We start from the raw sequence: 20,005 nt of genomic DNA on the forward strand, positions 1-20,005 counted from the left end.
GAATGGGCCAACGAGTAGTTAGTAATTGGTCAGGAAGATCTCAGTTATGGCTAAACAGGAGGTTACAGACGAGTCATCAGATCGTGTAAGATAAACATAGTAGAACCCAACATGGAGAACTCAGCCTCGAAGAACATCATTATAATACTTGAGATATATTCAAACAAGATTCGGGTTAGTTAAAGGTACCGTATGAGTGTTACAGGAATAAAAGAAAGTGCCACTGGGAAGGCAGTCAAAATATTAGTTCAGAAGTAACCATACAAGTAAAAGGGCATGGAAGTAAACAACTATAGATGATTATAGGCAAGTAAGGACAAAAAAAAGAAAAAAAAAAGAAAAAAGGTCTGTAATAAGCTCATAGCTTTAAGCTTCAGCTCTAGAGCTGAAGTTTTTTATTTTTTTAACTATCGAACTTCAGCTCTAGAGCTGAAGTTTTTGTTTTTTAACTATCGAACTTCAGCTCTAGAACTGAAGTTTTTGTTTGTAAGCTTCACAAGGATCATGGCCATTTCATTCGTTCAGCTTGCACACATCGACAAACTTTTGCATTGCAGTGTGGTATTGAGTTCCCTACAATATATAATAGATGAACAGAGCTAAAGAAGAGAAGAACAAGAAGAAAAGGAAAACCAATAAGCACCAAGCCTTGTTGATATATAAAAGAACGGAAAGGATGGGGGTGCGTGGTTGAAGGGCAGAGTAGACAACCACCCAACACACAAAAATAATCTACTCTTTATTTACACAATCTTTGATATATGCATCTACATTGAGTTTTCGATGCTTTGATATAATGTGAACATGCAATTCTCTAGGGGAGTGAACATTTTGTTAGTTTCCAAAAACAGAAATATATTTTTATTCTTGTAATTAATCTAAACAGAAAGAACATCCACAATATTGAAAATAAACTGATGGTGGCAAAAGATTTTCCTTTCTCTCATTATTGAAGTTACTTTTGCAGAAAAGGGAGAAGGAGAAGTTTGAGAAAGAAGAGACGGATATAACTTTGAGGAGGAGAAGGAAGAGAAAGGGGCTGAAGTTATTTAAAAAGTGGGTACAAGTTAAAAGTTTTTAAAAAAAATGGGTATAGGTTAAATGGGGGAAACCAAATAGGGCGTCCCGTGCAATTTTTACGTAGGGTACTGCACATGTAAATATTGGGGTATTATCACTTTTAACCCAAGCTAGAAACTATTTACATCTGATAGCCGAAAAAATGTATAATATTTGTATATACTATATATATATATATATATATATATATATATATATATATATATATAGTGTCATTTTTACGTAAATGTTTAGTGTGGACACGTAGAGTTCTACGTAAAATTCTATTGCATTTTGTAGGGTACTTTGTAGAAAATATTTATTCCTATTTCTACACGTCCGATAAGAAGTCCTGCTCCAACCGCCAACGAGTCATTTACTTAAAAGAACCCTCCCCATGAGGCAGGGGTGTTCATGGTTCGGTTTGGATCGATTTTCCCTAAAAAGAAACCAAACCAAGTAAGTCGGTTTTTCAAATATTAAAACCAAATTAAATCAATTAAGTCGGTTTTTTATTGATAGTTTTGTCGGGTTTTTGGTTTTTTCGGTTTTTAGTCGGGGTTTTCTTAAATATAAGACATACACTACCAAACACATATTCCGGCGACTACATTTCAACTTAACACTATCAAACCAATTGCTCTTTGAGAAATCTATCATTTACCAAGATATATTGATGATAATTGAAGCAAATAGTGATGAATAATTTAAGTACTTAATTAAAAATCGATTATTTTTAACATGAAATAAATTCTTGTTCTTAGCAAAAGAAAACTATCAATCAAACTACTAGAATGTAAAGGCAAAGAATTATATTGTTATAATAGCAAAGAACCAGAGTAAAAATACAAACTACTAAATATATTGTACAAAAATATACATATATATAGTTGTAGCAGTAAATTGAAATAGCTCAAAAAATAGCTACTTCTATAGTCGGTTTGGTTTGTTTTTTTTCGATTTTTTTTTATTAAAACCAAAACCAAACCAAATTTGATCGGTTTTTAAAATTCAAAACCAAAACCAAACCAAACCAAAAAGTATCGATTTTTTTGGTCGGTTTGATTTGGTTTTCGGTTTGATTCGGTTTTTCGGATTTTTATAAACACCCCTACCGCGAGGGATACACCAAAACAAATGAATGATCCTCTTAAATAGGTTAAGCCCCTCACTAGCTAGATTGTTTAAACGGCAAGGATTGTGCAAAAATGAAATGTTAGTAATGCTCAAGAAGCAAGCATTATTTTTAGACAATCGAAAATATATACTATTCCATCCGTTTCAATTTTGCATGAATCTATCTCCTCTCGATTCAGTATGAATCCATTTCTATTAAGGAAACTCTTTTAATTTTAGAATTTCAATATTACTTTTAATAAAAAGCTCTTAAAATCATACAAATAATATGACATATTTAAGGACCACAGGTTTCAACAATCTTGTAGCCACACAAACATTTTGGTATGTTTAAGATCATAAATTTCAAAATATTTCATCAATTTTTAGAACATCTTTATGCCTCATCAAATAGGTTTACATAAATTGAAAGAGATAGAATTTAAGCTACATAATTCAATTGCATAGAATTTAAGCTACATAATTCAATTGCTAAAATCTGAAATGAAAAGATGTTGTAATTCGAAAGGCAAGTCAATTGAGAAAGAAGTGCATGATAGTGCACCAAGAGTAATTAATACCCTCACCGGTCCATAATAAGCGACTTTATAGCCTTTGGCACACTTCTTAAGAAAATACGAACTTCTAAACAAAACAAAAAAGTATTCACTAAATTACCCTTAATTAATTGCTACTTTGACACATTAGAATATGTAAATAAGGACAAATTTCGGAAAAATAAATGAATTCCTTGCTGCTGCCAACTACTATGTGTGGCAGGAAAGGAACTGCAGAATATTCAACCAGAAGAAGAGGAGAGTGGAAGACATCACACGATTGATTGTCCAGGAAGTGCATTACAGGAGTAGCCTAAGACGAAATTTAGCTAGTTTCATGCAAGATCTTAATGTATATCCATTGTTGCATGCCTGCTTAGAGGCGAATGATAATAGGTTTAGAAGTGTCACAGCTGGTCCAGAACCAAGGTTGGGGCCATCTGTCCAACAAAGGGTCTGATTATATTTGTACATATTTTCCTTGGTAAATAATATATTTTACTTATAAAAAAAATTAATTCCTTCTTAATTATGTAAAAGGATATTTAATTTGGACCAAAGTAAAAAGATTAAAAAATCACTTATTAAGGAGCAAAAGGAGTAATGAATAACCAAAAAGGAGGCCTAGAATTAATCATATGTGAAAACTTACCAGGGCAAGTGAAAAGAGCAGGATAAGAGCAACAACCGATTTCATTGTCATTTCAATAGGAGTATTAAGTTATATATTGATCTTTTCTATATGTATGGGTTTATATAGACATGATAGGATATTATAAAAACATATTGCAGGCAACAAGTTATTGTCAAGCTTCAACATGATTCACGCACTTCTGTATGACCAAATTAAAATATTTTGTAATATCCAATACCGTGCAAGACTATATATATCATCAATAAAAATACATATCTACTAATGATAGGCTATAATTGTGTATTTTAGTCGCTTATTACACTCTAATTTACTGCACTTTAATTGAGTTTGAGCTTTAATCGCTAGTATTTTGCACTAAATATATGTTTTATGCCTTGTAGGAGTGATTCCGATCTATATGTAGGTATTATGGAATGAACTCAAGTGATTAGGAGCTTTGAATTCTGAATAAAAGCCCAAGGAATTAAGCCGGGATCGTGTTCGGGGATCAACGGATGATAGTTAAAAACGAAACGAAGAATCGAGCGAGCATACAACGCATTGTCTAGTAAAATGCACATAACTTTTCACTCAGAACTCCGTTTGGGCTCCACAATATATCGTTGGAAAGCTGTTTGAAAGGGCTACTGGCTACAACTTTCATGTTTTGCATTTTCGTAAATTCTCACTACCGCGTCGCATGGGATGCCGCAGGGTGCGGCACAACAATGTAAAAACTGGCCTGACAAGAAAAGTGCAAGGCTGCTGATAATCTTCACTAGCGCGCCGCAGGGCACGGTGCAGGGTGTGGCGCTCCTGTACAAATTTCACAAAGCCGGAGTCTTATTTCGCACAGGAAAGGGTGCTTCGTCTGGGCCCGACCCTACTTAGTATAAATACATATAAAAACTCTATTTTGAGGATTTTGGATAGAGCTTAGACCTGGAGACGCCACTTTGGAGGGAAAATACACACAAGAAACATCCGGGAGCAAGAACATCTCAAATTTCTTCATCTTTTATAGTATTTTCAATTATTCAAACCTTATGCAATTGTTTGCTAGTATTATGAGTGGCTACAAACCCATTGTTCTGGGGTTGTGATTTAGCCATGAATATTGTTATTTAATGTTGACTTAACCTCAATTATAATTCACTAATATATGGTTGTTTCTTCAATTCTGTGATTAATTGCTTAATTATCTGGCCAGCAGTTAGGTTTTATTTACTATCTATGCTATGCTTGGGAAAGCCATTTTTAGATTAGAGAAGAATTGAAGAGATCATGATCTTAACCCTTGGGAGGGAGGAGGATTTTTGGTTATGATAAGAATATACTTAGTCACCGTGCTTAATTAAATATCGTAATCTTAATGCATTCTTAATAGATTGATTCCATAGGAATATGAGCGTTAATCTATTTTGAAAAGGCGAGTACTTCGGGAGAAGGCTATGAGAGCAATTATCGACTAATTAGCATCCATGAGTGAATTATATGAGAGGAAGAATTAACTAGAACACAATAGGATTGGTGAATTGATCACAACCCTCAAATAGTTGTCTCTATTGAATACATAACAATCATTCTACTGCTTGATAATTTAGTTATTACTTAGAATTGTAGTTAAGCATAATTAAACTCTTGAACTCGAATATAGCTTGACGGTGTGTTAGTGAGTAGGTTATATAAGTCTATGTGGGTTCGACTTATCATTTTATTACTTGTACGACCACGTATACTTGCGTGTGCATTTGGGAGCAACGAGTTTTTGGCGTCATTGTCGGGGACTTAAAAATTAGCTACTTTGCTGACTTAAGCTTTTATTTGTTATTTTTTCAAGTTTTAATTTTCAATTTACCTTGTTTGTGTTAACACAGGCTCTTTTCTTGGATACGGAGGAGGAGACGGCGCAAACAATCTCCTTCCTCTTGATCCTGAAATTGAACGGACACTTCACAGAGTGAGGAGGGAGGTCGAAGCTAGAACTAAAATAGAAAGAGAGTTGGACATCATAGTTCAACCACAACCAATAGAGATGGCAGGTAATGCAGAGCGTGCGGTGATAGAAGCCGCAAGGCCCAATCTTGCTAATATGACTCAGGCTATTGTGAAGCCTGAGATCACAGGGTATTTTGAACTCAAATAGTACATGGTACAGCTGATTCAGTCCACAGGGCAATATGTGGGTCTATCTCATGAAGATCCGCGGAGGCACTTTCAGAATTTCTTGGAAATTACGGACACCTACAATTATCCGAATGTTTCCAAGGACTATGTCAGGCTGACACTTTTTCCCTTTTAACTGCTGGGGGAAGCTAAGGAATGGTTACAAAAAGAGCCTGCAAACTCAATCCATACATGGGATGATCTAGCAAGGAAATTCTTAATCAAGTTTTTCCCCACCAAGAAGACAAAGTCATTGAGGAGTCAGATTCTTAGGTTCGAACAACGGGATGGTGAGACACTTCGTCAAGCCTGGGAAAGAGACAAGAAGCTACTCAGAGATTGCCCACACCATTGTCAGACTGATGAGGTATTGGGACACACTTTGGTTGACGGGCTAGATGAGGCCTCAAAGATGAATCTTGATTTAGCTTGTGGGGGTAGTTGCATGGCGAAACCATACAGTGAAAATTCAACTCTTGCCGAATAACTTCACTGCTAATGATCATAACTGGCAAGGAGATGGGGATTCACGCAAGGCAAATAAATAGAAGGCAGCCAGGTTGATTGAGCTTGATGACTTCTCGGCCATGAGAGCTGAGATAGAAAAATTGGCAAACCAGATGAATAGAATGACAATGCAACAAACACAATAGATGCAATATGTACAACAGATGTCTCTTTGCTGCGAACTATGCGGTGACAACCATATGAGTGACATGTTCCCCATGAATTCAGAATCTATATACTATGTGGGATAACAGAGCAGGGGTCCAATGAGTCAGAATGCACAATATGGGAACACTTATAACCCAAATTAGAAGAATCATCCCTACTTCTCATGGGGTGGAAATCAGCCGAATCAGAATCATTATAGATCCCAAGGAAATTTCAATCAACCTCAGAAGCCACCTTAACAGGTAGAACAGAAAGGGAATGATTTGTTGAAGTAGTTGTTGCTTGACAATCAATAACTCAGGACCGATTTTAGAAATTTGGAGCACCAAATGGGACAGCTTGCCAGTGCTCAAAACACTAGACCAGTTGGAGCTATTCCAAGTGACACAGAAGCTAATCCTAAGGCATTCCTTAATGCCGTGTCGTTGAGGAATGGGAGACAATTAGAAGAAGTTCAGTCGAAAAAGAGCAAACAAGTAACTTTTGATGAGAGGCCAGCCACTATTGAATCAACATCAGAAAAATATAAGGAATCCAAGAAGCCAGCTGGAGAGGCGATGGCTGAGCAACCCCCACCAGTGGTTGCAAGGCCACCACCTCCGTTCCCTCAAAGATTGCAGAAAGTAAAAGATGACGCCGCATATAAAAAGTTTCTTGATATTTTAAAGCAGGTACAAATTAATATTCCATTGGTTGACATCTTACAAGAAGTGCCCAAATATGCAAAGTACATCAAGGAAATAGTTGCAAATAAAAGGAGGCTGACCGAGTTCGAAACCGTGGCACTCACTGAGGAGTGTAGCTCAAGAATTCAAAGCAAGCTACCTCAGAAATTGAAGGACCCAGGTAGTTTCACTATCCAAATCTCGATTGGTAAACATGCAGTTGGGCAAGCCTTATGTGATCTTGGAGCGAGCATCAATTTGATGTCGCTATCGGTGTTCAAACAATTGGGGTTGGGTGAGCCACGCCCAACAATGGTAATCTTACAGCTGGCTGATCGCTCCCTTGCTCATCCTGAAGGAGTGATTGAAGATGTGCTGGTTCAAGTGGGGTATTTCATATTCCCTACTGATTTCATTATCCTGGACTACGAGTCCGATCAGGAAGTCCCATTTATTTTGGGTTGTCCATTCTTAACCATGGGCCGAGCTATTATTGATGTTTGTGAAGGAAAGATGACGATGATAGTATGTGATCGAGTGGAGGTATTCAATGTTTGTAAAGCACTCAGGTTGCCAGCCCACTATGAAGAGTTATCCATGATCTTTGTGGTGGAGAGTGATGCCACATCGTTAGTGCCTTATATGAGCCTTGTAGATCCTGTTGAATGAGTGTTGATTGGGGATGAAGAAGATAATGAAGATGCAATGATGGGAGAAATTGAGTAAGTACTGGATATGTCTTGTAGTTATGTCCAGGGGTTAAAGGATTTGAGGAGTTGGAAAGGCCTGTCACTCTGACCCCTCCTAAGACATCTATTGAAGAAGCTCCAAAGCTAGAACTGAAGTCGCTTATAGCGCATCTGTGCTATGATACTTTGGGGAACTCTGAGACATTGCTCGTGATTATTTTGTCCAGCTTGACCAACACTCAAGAAGAAAAATTGCTCAGAGTACTCCGCGAGTATAAAAAGGCTATAGGGTGGACTATTGCTGACATCAAGGGAATTAGTCCAATGGTTTGCATGCATAAAATCTTCTTGGAGGATGGGCACCACCCTAGTATGGAGCAGTAGAGGAGGTTAAATCCCATTATGAAAGAGGTGGTGAAAAAGGAAGTAACAGTGTTGCTCGATGCAGGTATCATTTTTCCTATTTCTGACAGCAACTGGGTAAGCCCAGTTCAATGTGTACCAAAAAAAAGAGGAATGACTGTGATTGAGAATGAGAAGAATGAGCTAATTCCTACTCGCACTATGACAGGGTGGAGAGTCTGCATTGATTATAGACAGCTCAACAAAGTAACTCGCAAGGACCACTTACCACTTCCATTCATTAACCAAATGCTAGACAGGTTAGCCGGGCATGAATATTATTGCTTTCTTGATAGTTATTCGGGATACAATCAGATTGTCATATGCCCAGAGGATCAGGAAAAGAACACTTTTACTTGTCCTTATGGGACTTTTGCCTTCAAACAAATGTCGTTTGGTCTTTGTAATGCACCAGCCACTTTCTAGAGATGAGTGATGTCTATTTTCACTGACATGGTGGAAAAATTTATGGAAGTGTTTATGGATGATTTTTCAGTTTTTGGGTGTTCTTATGATGATTGCTTGAGGAATTTATACAAGGTGTTGGCCCGTTGTGAAGAAACAAATCTAGTACTGAATCGGGAAAAGTGCCATTTTATGTACAAGAAGGCGTCGTGTTGGGTCACAGAGTATCTAGGAGCGGCATTGAAGTTGATAAGGCGAAGGTAGAAGCAGTTGAAAAATTACCTCCACCTATTTAAGGGAAGGGTGCCCGGAGTTTCTTGGAACACGCGGGTTTCTATCGACGCTTTATTAAAGATTTTTCTAAAATTGCTACTTCTTTGTGCAGGTTGCTTGAAAAAGATGCAACTTTCAACTTTGATGACGCCTTCCTCAAGGAATTTGAAAAACTCAAAAAGAAGTTGGTGTCTGCTCCCATTATTGTGGCACCCGATTGGTCCTTACTATTTGAACTTATGTGTGATGTAAGTGACCACACTATTGGGGTAGTGCTAGGCCAGATGAAGGACAAGGTGTTTTATTCCATCTACTATACGAGTAAGACTCTTGATGATGCACAACTGAATTACACCACCGTTGAGAAGGAGTTGTTAGCTGTTGTGTGGGCCTTTGTAAAATTTCGGTCATACTTGGTGGGAATGAAGGTCATAGTCCATATCGATCATGCAACAATTAGGTATCTGTTTACAAAAAAAGGAATCTAAGGCTAGATTGATGCATTGGGTTTTGTTGCTGCAAGAATTTGATGTAGAAATACGAGATCGAATGGGGACAGAGAACCAAGTATCTGACCATCTATCAAGGCTGGAAAATCACGATCACATGGAGGGGGGTGGCCAAATTAAAGAAGTATTTCCTGAAGAGCAACGTTTTTCTATCACCCAAGACCCTCCCCCATGGTACGCAGACTATGTGAATTATCTTGTGAGTAGGGTGCTTCCTCCTAAAATCCAATCTGAAGCTAAAAAGGGGTTTTTACATGATGTAAACTTTTACTATTGGGATGAGCCATATTTGTACAAGCAATATGCTGATCAGTTGATGAGGAGATGCATTCTAGAAAATGAGGTGGAATTGGTATTGTACGACTGTCACACTTCACCTTATGGGTCCCATCAAGGAGGTGATAGAACAGCTGCAAAGGTACTACAATTTGGTCTCTTTTGGCCATCTCTATTCAAGGATGCCCATACATTTGTTAAGAAGTGTGACCAATGTCAGAGAACAGGAACAATCACAAGGAGGCATGAGATGCCTTTGAATAACATCCTGGAGGTTGAGATTTTTGATGTGTGGGGGATAGATTTTATGGGACCATTCCCATCATCCAGAGGAAATAAATACATGTTGCTAGCAGTTGACTACGTGTTGAAATGGGTAGAGGCAATTGCCTTGCCAATAAATGATGCCATGGTGGTAGCTATGTTTGTGAAAAAGAATATATTTTTCCATATGCCTTAATTAGTGATGAGGGGACTCATTTCTTCAATCGGTTATTGAATAATCTTCTAGCTAAATATGGAGTCCGCCATAGAGTTGCTACAACATATCATCCTCAAACAAGTGAGCAAGATGAGGTGTCGAACAGAGAAATAAAGCAAATCTTAGAAAAGACGGTGAGTGTGAATAGAAAGGATTGGGCTGTGAAGTTAGATGATGCCTTGTGGGTGTATAGAACAGCATACAAAATGCCAATTGGGGTGTCGCCTTATAAGCTTGGTTATGGGAAGACATATCACTTGCCTTTTGAACTTGAACACAAAGCATATTGGGCCATTAAGAAGTTGAACATGGACCTTGACACCATGGGGTGAGAAAAGACTCTTGCAGTTGAATGAATTAGATGAGTTCAGGCTGCACTCTTATGAAAATGCTAAGCTATATAAAGAGAAGACTAAAAGATGGCATGACAAGCGTATCAAGCCACGTCACATTGAGCCAGGCCAATGGGTATTATTGTTCAATTCTAGGCTAAAGTTATTTCCTGGGATGTTAAAATCGAGATGGTCAGGCCCTTTTGAGTTGGTGAGAGTCACTCCTTATGGTGCAATTGAGCTGCAAGCTTTAAATGGTGAAAGAATTTTTTTGGTGAACGGACATAGAGTTAAGCACTATTGGGGAGGAATAATTGATCGTGAGAAGACCCAAGTTGTACTCGCTGATGAGTAAGCGAGGCCATGCGTCATGCCGCGACGTTAAATCAGGCGCTTGTTGGGAGGCAACCCATTTTTACTATTTTATTTTATTTTTATTTTTATTTTCTTATTATTGTTGTAGTATTTGTTTTTGTTTTGTTGAATTATAAACATATGAGGCAAAATCAATGGAAGAGTCCAAAAGTGAGTTAGATGTTGAGAACTAAGTGTGAGGTGCCCACATGAAGGACTATGCCTGGGGGAAGCATGAGTACTCGTGAGCCACTATTGCTTCGGCCTTTTAGGGAGTTTCTTGTCCACCCTTGTTATTGTTTGCTTTATTTGTGCATTGAGGATACTGCACTCTTTTGAGTGTGGGATGGTAGAATTCTCTAGATGATTAGTAAGATGTAGAATTGTATAGTATTTTAGTAGCTCGAAAATAAATCGAAAAAATAGAAAATTGGACTTTTCCCGATGATGGATCTCCTAGACAGTTTTCTTGAGGGATTTAAGTCTAAAGAAAAAGGACAAAAAGATTTTCTTTGTAGGTAGTGTAGCAATTCTCCCTTGGTTTTTCTTTGTGCCGTTGTTCTTTTCCAAGGATTTTGTTTGAACCGGGTATAATTAGTTTTTTTTAGAAATAGGAAATCTTGTGCCATGTTTTGAATTGAAGCAATCTCTTTTAACCTTGTCATGCCTGGAGAATAGTGAATACTTTAGTTGTGATGCTTAGGCTTAGTTTTTGACTCTTGTATAAGTACCTTAAATTGTATGATCTTAACGTTGCTTAACTTCTTTGACTAGAGTGTCTTGATGAGCCCAATCTTGAGTGAGTTATTGTTGATACCCAATTTTTCCTATGTATTTTTTATACCCAAAATACCTTCGAAATAGCATATGTATGCATATAAGCGCATGCCTGGAAATTTTGGTATTTTTTCCTTAATTTTTAAGATTCTTAAAATCAATTTACTGCCTATTTCAACAGTACAAAATCCAAAATTATTTCCAAATTATCATTTTTTAGTGAATACTGTATTTCCCTCTCGTATTTACAACAAAATATAATTAATATAATTTTTTGCACATTTTTTACAAATTTATTCGGAATTTCTAAAGCTAATTGCACGAAATTGCAATTATAGCCTATTTTGCAATTAACTATGTTTTATAACTATAAAATTATTTCTGATATTTTTAGATTAATATTTATCTGTTATTAATTAGTTCTATATTTTCAATTTGCTTTTCAGATCATTTTAGCTATTTTTATAAAATAAAATGGAGAAATTGGCTATTCAAATGCTAGCCAGATTTCATTACAAATATAGCCCCAATTGCACCCGATTTTGACCACATTTTTAACCCAAACCAATTTCAATTGAGACCCGACCCACATCCCATTTGGATACCCGGTCCAACTTTGTTTTGATATGAGCTGTTGATCAAACGAGATCAACGACCCAGATTAATTTGCCTAAAATAAATCAAACGACCCCCCTTCCCTTTACCCTCATTTGTAAAGAGATCGGTCTCTTTCTAAAACTTTTCACCTCCCCCTTCTCTCTAGAACCTTCTGGTTCACCTTCTCCGACGGCTTTCATCGCCTCTCCGGCCAACTCCAGCCTCGCCTCTTTCGACCACCAGCCTCCGTGAAACCTTATCTCACCGATTCCCTTCATCTTTGGAACTCCAGGAGTCTCCATCATGCAAGATGGTCATTGAAGCCTCGCCTGGGTCCGTTTTCGGCCTTTCTCCGGTGGGTTTTTGTCCGATGATGCTTTAAATATCGTTGTTAGCGAGTTTCACGGCCAGGTTTCTCATCTCACTGATTTTATTGCAAACCCTAATTTTTGCCTAAATCTCTTAATCTATGTCTTTTTAAACGATTTTTTGGTTTAATCTTGGTGTTCTACACTACTTGTCACTCGATATCTTCGATTAGCTCAAGTTTTAAAATGTTCTTATTCCCTTTTTTAAATCACTATGCTTCTGTTTCTTTTGGGTATTATGTGATTACTCCTATGTTATTTGCTTGAAACCTTTTTGTTTCTGAGTTCCATGTCTTAGATCTTTTCTAGGGTTCCGACTTTCTACTGTTTTATGTGATTTCTTACCTAGGGTTCTTAATTCTGAGATTATTGTGTATAAATACGTTTGAATATTCCTCTTTACTGAATATGCTGTTAATTCCGAGCATCTCTTTGAATCCCTGATTTGCATGTGTTTGCCTTAAAGGTTCTTACACTAATTTTTCAAAATATTTCCTTACTTGTGAGTCGCCTTCTATATTTGATATTGATTCCCTCTAATTTTGGTCTTGTCCGTAATTCTTTGATTGATTTTTCAGAGTTAACTTATATTTTTGCCATATTTGTGCACTTTAACATATTTTTTAAGTATTTAGAATATATTTTCCTTTTTTTAAGCATCGTGTTCCTAGCCTTTATTGCGTACAACATGCTTACTGCTCTTGTTATGGTATAATCAGTCATCTGACTGATTCTTTCCTTACCGGATAGTCTATACCCCTATTCGAATCATGAGTCCCTGATTTAATTGAATCAGGACCTATGATTGATTCAATTTGGTACTGTTTCTATAATTATACCTTGTTCTCTACTATTTTCAAAAGCTATAAGTACTTCTCTTCCTTTCTCACTCAACACACACAGACACGAATAAAACTCCTCATTCTGAACTCTCTCTTTTACACACAAAACATATTGCTCTCTATTGTTTATACACAACTTCTCTTGTTTTTCTATTTGAATGTTGATTACTCAATCGGCTGAAGGCCAAGATTGAGTAATCCTGGTTACTTTTACCACTCTGCTGGCCTCTACTAAGCTGCTTACTTTGGTCTTCCTGCTGCTCACTTCTCTACACACTGCTGCCCTTCTCTCTGCATACTCTCTGCACACTATTGCTCACTTCCTTTCACCTTATTGTCCACTATTGCTCTGTGTTGCATTATCTTCAACTGGTATGTCTTCTGTTTAAGTTACAGCCTCAAAACAATATGCTTCTACTAGTGTTGCACTTTTTTTTGTTTCTTGTTTGCTTCTACCTATGGTTCTGTTGTTCTTACTTCAACTAGCATGTATCTGTGTTAATTAGTATGCCTAGCTTGACTTGGCATGTTCACTACCCCCTTTTCTATCTCAATGTATGTTTTTTCCTTACTCCTGTACATTACTAGTATATGTTCAGGGCCCTCTTGGCTATTCAATAGCCCTAAAACCTCTTCCTGAGGTCGACTTTAATTGGTGTCTGGTGCTGTAAGAACCAGACTCCTAGTTTGAAACATGCTTGTTTGCTATAAAAGAACTTCTCTTTAATGTGATATGCATGTGTAACTGGTTTTCTTTTTTGAGAGCTATTTGTTCCCTTTCCCTTGCCCTTGTTTGTGTTCCCTGAATATTGTATGACTCTTTTTTTTTCAAAACTGGTCATCTTTAATTGACTTTTTCACTCTTCTGTTACTGTCTTCTCAAATTGTTCTTCATGTAAAACCTTTTCCAACTGTTTTCAACTTAATTCCTTCAAATTCCATCACAATCACACTACTCTTAGAAGTTTAGGGTCTGCCACCTTAGTGTAAGCATTGCTTTGGGTGCCTTGAGCACCCGCTGAACTTTGATGCACAAGGTTGGCAATTTCCACACTTGCACTTGCTCAATATTGATTTGCTTGGGTGCCTGGTATTGGCCAGGGGACCCAATGGGCCCTTAGGGAACTTTGCCGCACCCAGACCCTTGGTAAAGGCTGTGAAACTCGAAAGAAGTGAGGTTGGAGATTTGGGCCTGGCTGAAGGCTCCCTATAGAATAACTTCTTTCTTTTTACTTTTCAATACTGTAATTTGATTACTTGGTCTGTAACAACTTGTAAAGAAACTCGGGAATACTATTAGTAAAGGGTGTGGGAGGGGTTTAATGTTCCTAATTCAGTCACCTAGATATCATGCCTATAGGATTTAACGTTTAATCATATTGCAAATCACTAGAGATCCTGCCTATAGGATTCTAACATTCATGTAATCAATTGCATATAGAAACCATGCCTATAGGAAATGCATATGCGTTAGGCAAACTATAGGGTAATTAAACATTCATCTATTTACCAACTCTTTAACAGGCCTTAAAATCAAGTATAGATACCATGCCTATAGGGTTTCGTCTCAAACTCGTCTGATTCGCTTAAAGTAATAATAGTCTATTAACTGGTCCTTAATGTCTTGATGTAATGCTTTCAATAAAACTCTTGTAAACCAGTATGCTTTTTAAACTCTTCAAATCTGCATCTTTTCCTGAACAGTTCTTTTAAACATTCTACCTAAACGTTTTACTCAGTCCCTGAAATTGTCTTTTAAAAGAGTCCTGTAACTCACTCTTTTCTTAAAGATATTCTTGCCTTTGAAACTTTTTCACAACTCTTCTGCGTTCCCGTTTCTTACTCAAACAATCCGCTGATTTCAAATTCATTTATAAACTTACTGCAGTCTTTATTTTCTTTTAAACTCTTCTGCATTAAGACCTCAATAACTAACAATCAGATCCGAGGGGCTTGATGCATACTTTTTAGCCAACTTTATGTGTTAAACCGATTCGTCCGCCACTTAATTTCTTAACTTTAAAGACCAAATCAGTACGTTCAAGTCATGCTAAACTAGTTGTTATGTGATTCAAAAGGGGTTATGTGAAGCCTTTGTATGTTTGTTTATTCCCCATTACTTGCTACTTGTTTTGATTGACGCCCTAGTCCTTTTATCCTTTTGAAACTCCATATATGCCTCTATCCCTTTTCTCCTCCCCTTTTAGGATTAGAAGTCCTAATACCTTGGGACTGATAGGTCGGGATGGGTATTAGCATGCAATAAGTAAACGAGACTAATCACATTTAATACCTTGACGGGGTGGGAAGGGTAGAATATGGATATGATGACCGGTGCGCTAATATCACGTGCGACCCCTCTTTCGAGGAGTGATTGCTGGATATTGCATTGATGTGATCCATATTATCAATAAACCTAGGACCCCCTTTCCCTTTACTTGTTAACGTTTTTTTAAGTTTTCTTTTAAGACTAATTTTCTAAACACTCTATTTCTTCAACTCTTAAGCTTGTTTGCTAAGCTATGTGAATCCCTTTACTTGTTCTCTTACTTGTCTTCTTAAAGTCACAATTGCAACATGGCCGGGAACCACACTAGTGGATCTTGAGGGGTGCCTAACACCTTCCCCTCGGGATAATTTCTAGCCCTTACCCTAATCTCTGGTCTCTTCATCTCAAACCCTTCTTAAAGTGTCCTAATGCACTATAATCATTAGGTGGCGACTCTTCAACCTCCAAACCAATTTTCGAAAGGGAATAGAGCTGTCCTCCCAATGTCGTATACCCGATTTTTGACCCCACGGTTAGAGGAAAAGGGGGCGTCGACAGCATGGCGACTCTGCTGGGGATTTTCTTTAGGCTTTTACCATTGCATGTTGCTTGTGACTTTACTATCTCATTAATTTCTTTATTTACTGTCTTTTATTCTTTCACTACGAAATTGACTTGGCTCTTCATGTCTTTTCTTTCCTTTAGCTGCTTTCCTTTACTGCTTTATTTCAATACTGTTGTAATTACTGCAATTATTGTAATCATTTATCTTATGAACGTGAAAATACATGTCAATTTGTTTCATTCTTGTAAACTACATCTTCAACATCATATTCCACTCGTGCCAAATAAACACCATAGCAACGCTTATAATGAGTGGTTGCGCTCTTCCAATATTATCACCCTTTAAATTCGGCAAAGGCGTATTTTCAGTAAAATCAGTCGATCAGCGGTGCAGTCAACGGTTCCGTGCCTTTCCTTCTTGAGTTGTCCGCTCAAGGGTACCTGTCTAATACCCCAATAGAGTCCTTACTTTGTTTAACTGTGCATGCATCATGGTCAAACATAGCCGAGTCAGTCATGTTGTCCACATAATGACTCATTAAGATAGCCTTGTCCAAAGTTCATCGGGTTTCCCTGAAACCCAAACGGACACCTACATGTTCTCTGCATTTATTTGGAGAACTAAATGCTTTTTATGCTGATTATTGGTATTAAATAGTCGAGTCCGGTAGGGGTGAGGTCTTAACCCTTTTGTTTTACAGAAAATGAATGACAAAGTTCCTGACTTCGGTATGGTAAACATACCTTCACTCTTGCAGTCTTGGTGGAGAAACCTCCCATCGAGCAACCAAATCAACGAATGGAAAGAGAGAGTCACCAAGGCTAGTGAGAAGCTAGAATACCTGGAGTACAACTTGCTGGAATTGGAAGGGAAAGTGAGGAAAAGAGTCATCGACTGTCAAAATGCTGAGGAAGGCAAAGGAGAACGTCTGGCGATAGCATTTTTACTGGAAAATCTGCGCGAGCTGGAGGACTTGATCAAAGAGAACATTCAACCTGAAGAAGGTCCTTCCGGGACCAAGTAGTTAGGAGTCTTTCTTTTCGCTTTTAATGTAATAAGGCCAATGACCATTAGTAACATTTTACTTTCCACTATTTTAGTGTCGTTTTGGGATTCGTCTTATTTTTTATCAATAAAATGAGGCACTTAGCATTGTAAGTTCTCCAAGCTAATTTGTCGCTAGGCCTACCTCAGGCACAACGAGGCACCCAAATTAGGACGTGATTTATATTCTTGCACAATGTGTTTAAATATTGCAACAATTTTCTTCTCATAACCCGCACTAACTTGTTACCTTTTTTGTTTTTCTTTATTTTTATTCCCCTCCCCAAAGGTTAGTTCGTGCATTCTGGCACCATCAACATACTCAACAAGATCCAAGGGTCCTCCACCTCCTCCTCCTCCACGTCTTACTAGAAACAGGAACAAAGGCAAAATGGGAGATACCAGTGCTAGAAAGGAAATCGAGGAAACCTCTCAGAACGCTTCAATCACTAAGGAAACTGTGGCTCATCTTGAGCAAACTTTGCTGAGATTTCGAGAAGAATTGAAACAAGTTCGAAACCTGGCAAGTCTGTCAATCACTCTTGTCGCTGCTGATGCTAACAACCAGAACCATACTACACCACCACCAGTACAACCCGCTCATACCCAAGCCTGCAACACCTGAAACAACACTCCACTGCTTATTCCCGAACCCCAAAACACCACAAACGACCAGAACGCTCCCATCTTTGTGGACACTATACCCCACTATGCCCAGCCCATCTTAGATGCATCCGAAACAGATAGCAAGGACTCCCTCATTCGGAACTTAGCGGCTGAACTCAAGAAGTTGACCAGCCGAATTCAGGGTGTCGAAGGTATCAAGGGTGTCGAAGGGTTGAATTATGAAGATCTCTGTGTTCAGCCAGATGTCGAACTCCCAGAGGGGTACAAACCACCCAAGTTCAAAATGTTCGATGGCATGGGAGATCCCAGTGTCCATTTGAGGACATATTGTGATAAGCTGGTCGGAGTCGGAAGGAATGAGAAAATCCGTATGAAACTCTTTATGAGAAGCCTGAAGGGGGATGCTTTATCCTGGTACATCAGTCAGGACCCCAAGAAATGGATGAGATGGGTAGGTATGGCATCGGATTTCATGGATAGGTTCCGATTCAATACAGAGAATGCACCGGATGTATTCTACATCCAGAATCTGAAGAAGAAGCCTACCGAGACATTCCGCGAGTATGCTACCCATTGGAGATCAGAGGCTGCTAAGGTCAGGCCGGCCTTAGAAGAGGAACAGATGAACAGATTCTTCGTCCGAGCTCATGACCCATAATATTATGAGAGGTTGATGCTGATCAAGGGCCGAAAATTCTCCGATATCATCAAGATGGGAGAAAGAATTGAAGAAGGCATTAAGAATGGTATGGTTACTAATCTTGAAGCATTGTAGGCCACCAACAAGGCTTTACAGTCTGGTGGCACGTCCAAGAAGAAGGATGTCAATGTCGTGATGGTCGTACAGGGAGCCAAATCGCCACTAAAATACCACACCTACCCGTCGCCTCCACCTACACCCGCACCCTCTTACCAAAATCCACCACCCGTTTACCAATCATCTCCACCTCCCGCATATCAATCTACTTTACCTAGATACTCTCAACCTACACCTGTTTACCAAACCTATAATGCCCAACCCTCTCACTACTAATCACCTCCCACTCGCCAAAATTTCTCTAGACCCAGACCAAATTTTGACCGTAGACCTCCCAGACAATATACAGCCATCGCTGAGCCAATTGACCAGCTGTATGAGAAACTTAAAACTGCTGGTTACATCTCCCCTATCCTTACCATAACTCCAGAAAATCCTTCCCAGTGGATCAACCCTAATAAGACCTGTGCGTACCATTCCGGCATGAAAGGTCACACCATTGACGAATGTCGCTCGTTGAAGGACAAGATTCAAACTCTAATCGACAATAAGGTTATCATAGCAAATGAGCCTGCTCCTAATGTCCGCAACAACCTTCTGCCTGATCACAGAGGTGGGGACATTCATATGATCGAGATCGAAGATGACTGGGACCCCAAGGGATCGATAGGATTGATTGTTGAGGATGATGATATGGATTGCAGTGTTATTTTTGAGGAGGAAGGGGAGGAAGGCCCTTCTATACAAGTTGTGAACCGAGGAGAGTGCCTCAACAATTGGTCAATCAGAACCACCAGGGCCCGGAAAGCTTCGGGGTAGCAAGGCTAAACAAAAGCACCATGCATCACATTTTACTTTTTACTAGCTGATTTTATTTCTGCATTGTCTTTAATTCTGAAAAGAGCTCTAATACTCAAAACAATTATGAATCTAATCGAAGCATTTCAGTTTATTATATATCTCGCTCTTATTATTTTCCTATCATTCACTTTATTTTACACAACATTACTATTACTTGCCTTGATGATGAACCAATGATTGTGACTTGCAACGAGACAACGCAACAAACGGATACGGACTCCGAAGAGGATGATATACCAGAAGAGGTCGTTAGAGGAGTTGAGAATTTTAAAAATAGGCCTAAGTCTAATTTGGATGAAACTGAGGTCGTTAATCTGGAAGATGCAGAGAATGTCAAAGAAACGCGCATCAGTGTTCACTTGTCACCATCAAAAAAGAAAGAGTACACGGAGTTCCTAAAGGAATATGAAGACATATTCGCCTGGTCATATGATGATATGACTGGTCTCAGCACATCCATTGTAGCTCACAAATTGCCAACAGATCCAACATGCCCGCCGGTAAAGCAGAAGCTCAGGAAATTCAAACCCGACATGAGTTTGAAAATCAAAGAAGAGGTTACCAAGCAAGTCAAAGCCAAGGTTCTCAAGGTAGTAGAGTATCCGACATGGTTAGACAACATCGTGCCAGTGCCAAAAAAGGATGGGAAAGTTAGAGTTTGTGTTGACTACCGGGATCTTAATCGGGCCAGCCCCAAAGACGACT

General features: G+C 38.5%; 1 long non-coding RNA gene across 1 annotated transcript; it reads right to left on the reverse strand.

The window, feature by feature from the left end:
• Nucleotides 1-210: 210 nt before the first annotated feature.
• Nucleotides 211-3,446, reverse strand: LOC142179363 (uncharacterized). The gene is made up of 2 exons (XR_012707368.1): nucleotides 3,385-3,446; nucleotides 211-573 (listed from the first exon to the last, which is right to left on the reverse strand). It is a non-coding gene; the product is annotated as an uncharacterized LOC142179363 (long non-coding RNA).
• Between the last annotated feature and the right edge of the window lie 16,559 nt (nucleotides 3,447-20,005).

The sequence above is a fragment of the Nicotiana tabacum genome, chromosome 3 (genome assembly GCF_000715075.1).
Source record: "Nicotiana tabacum cultivar K326 chromosome 3, ASM71507v2, whole genome shotgun sequence".
Taxonomy (NCBI): Eukaryota; Viridiplantae; Streptophyta; class Magnoliopsida; order Solanales; family Solanaceae; genus Nicotiana; species Nicotiana tabacum.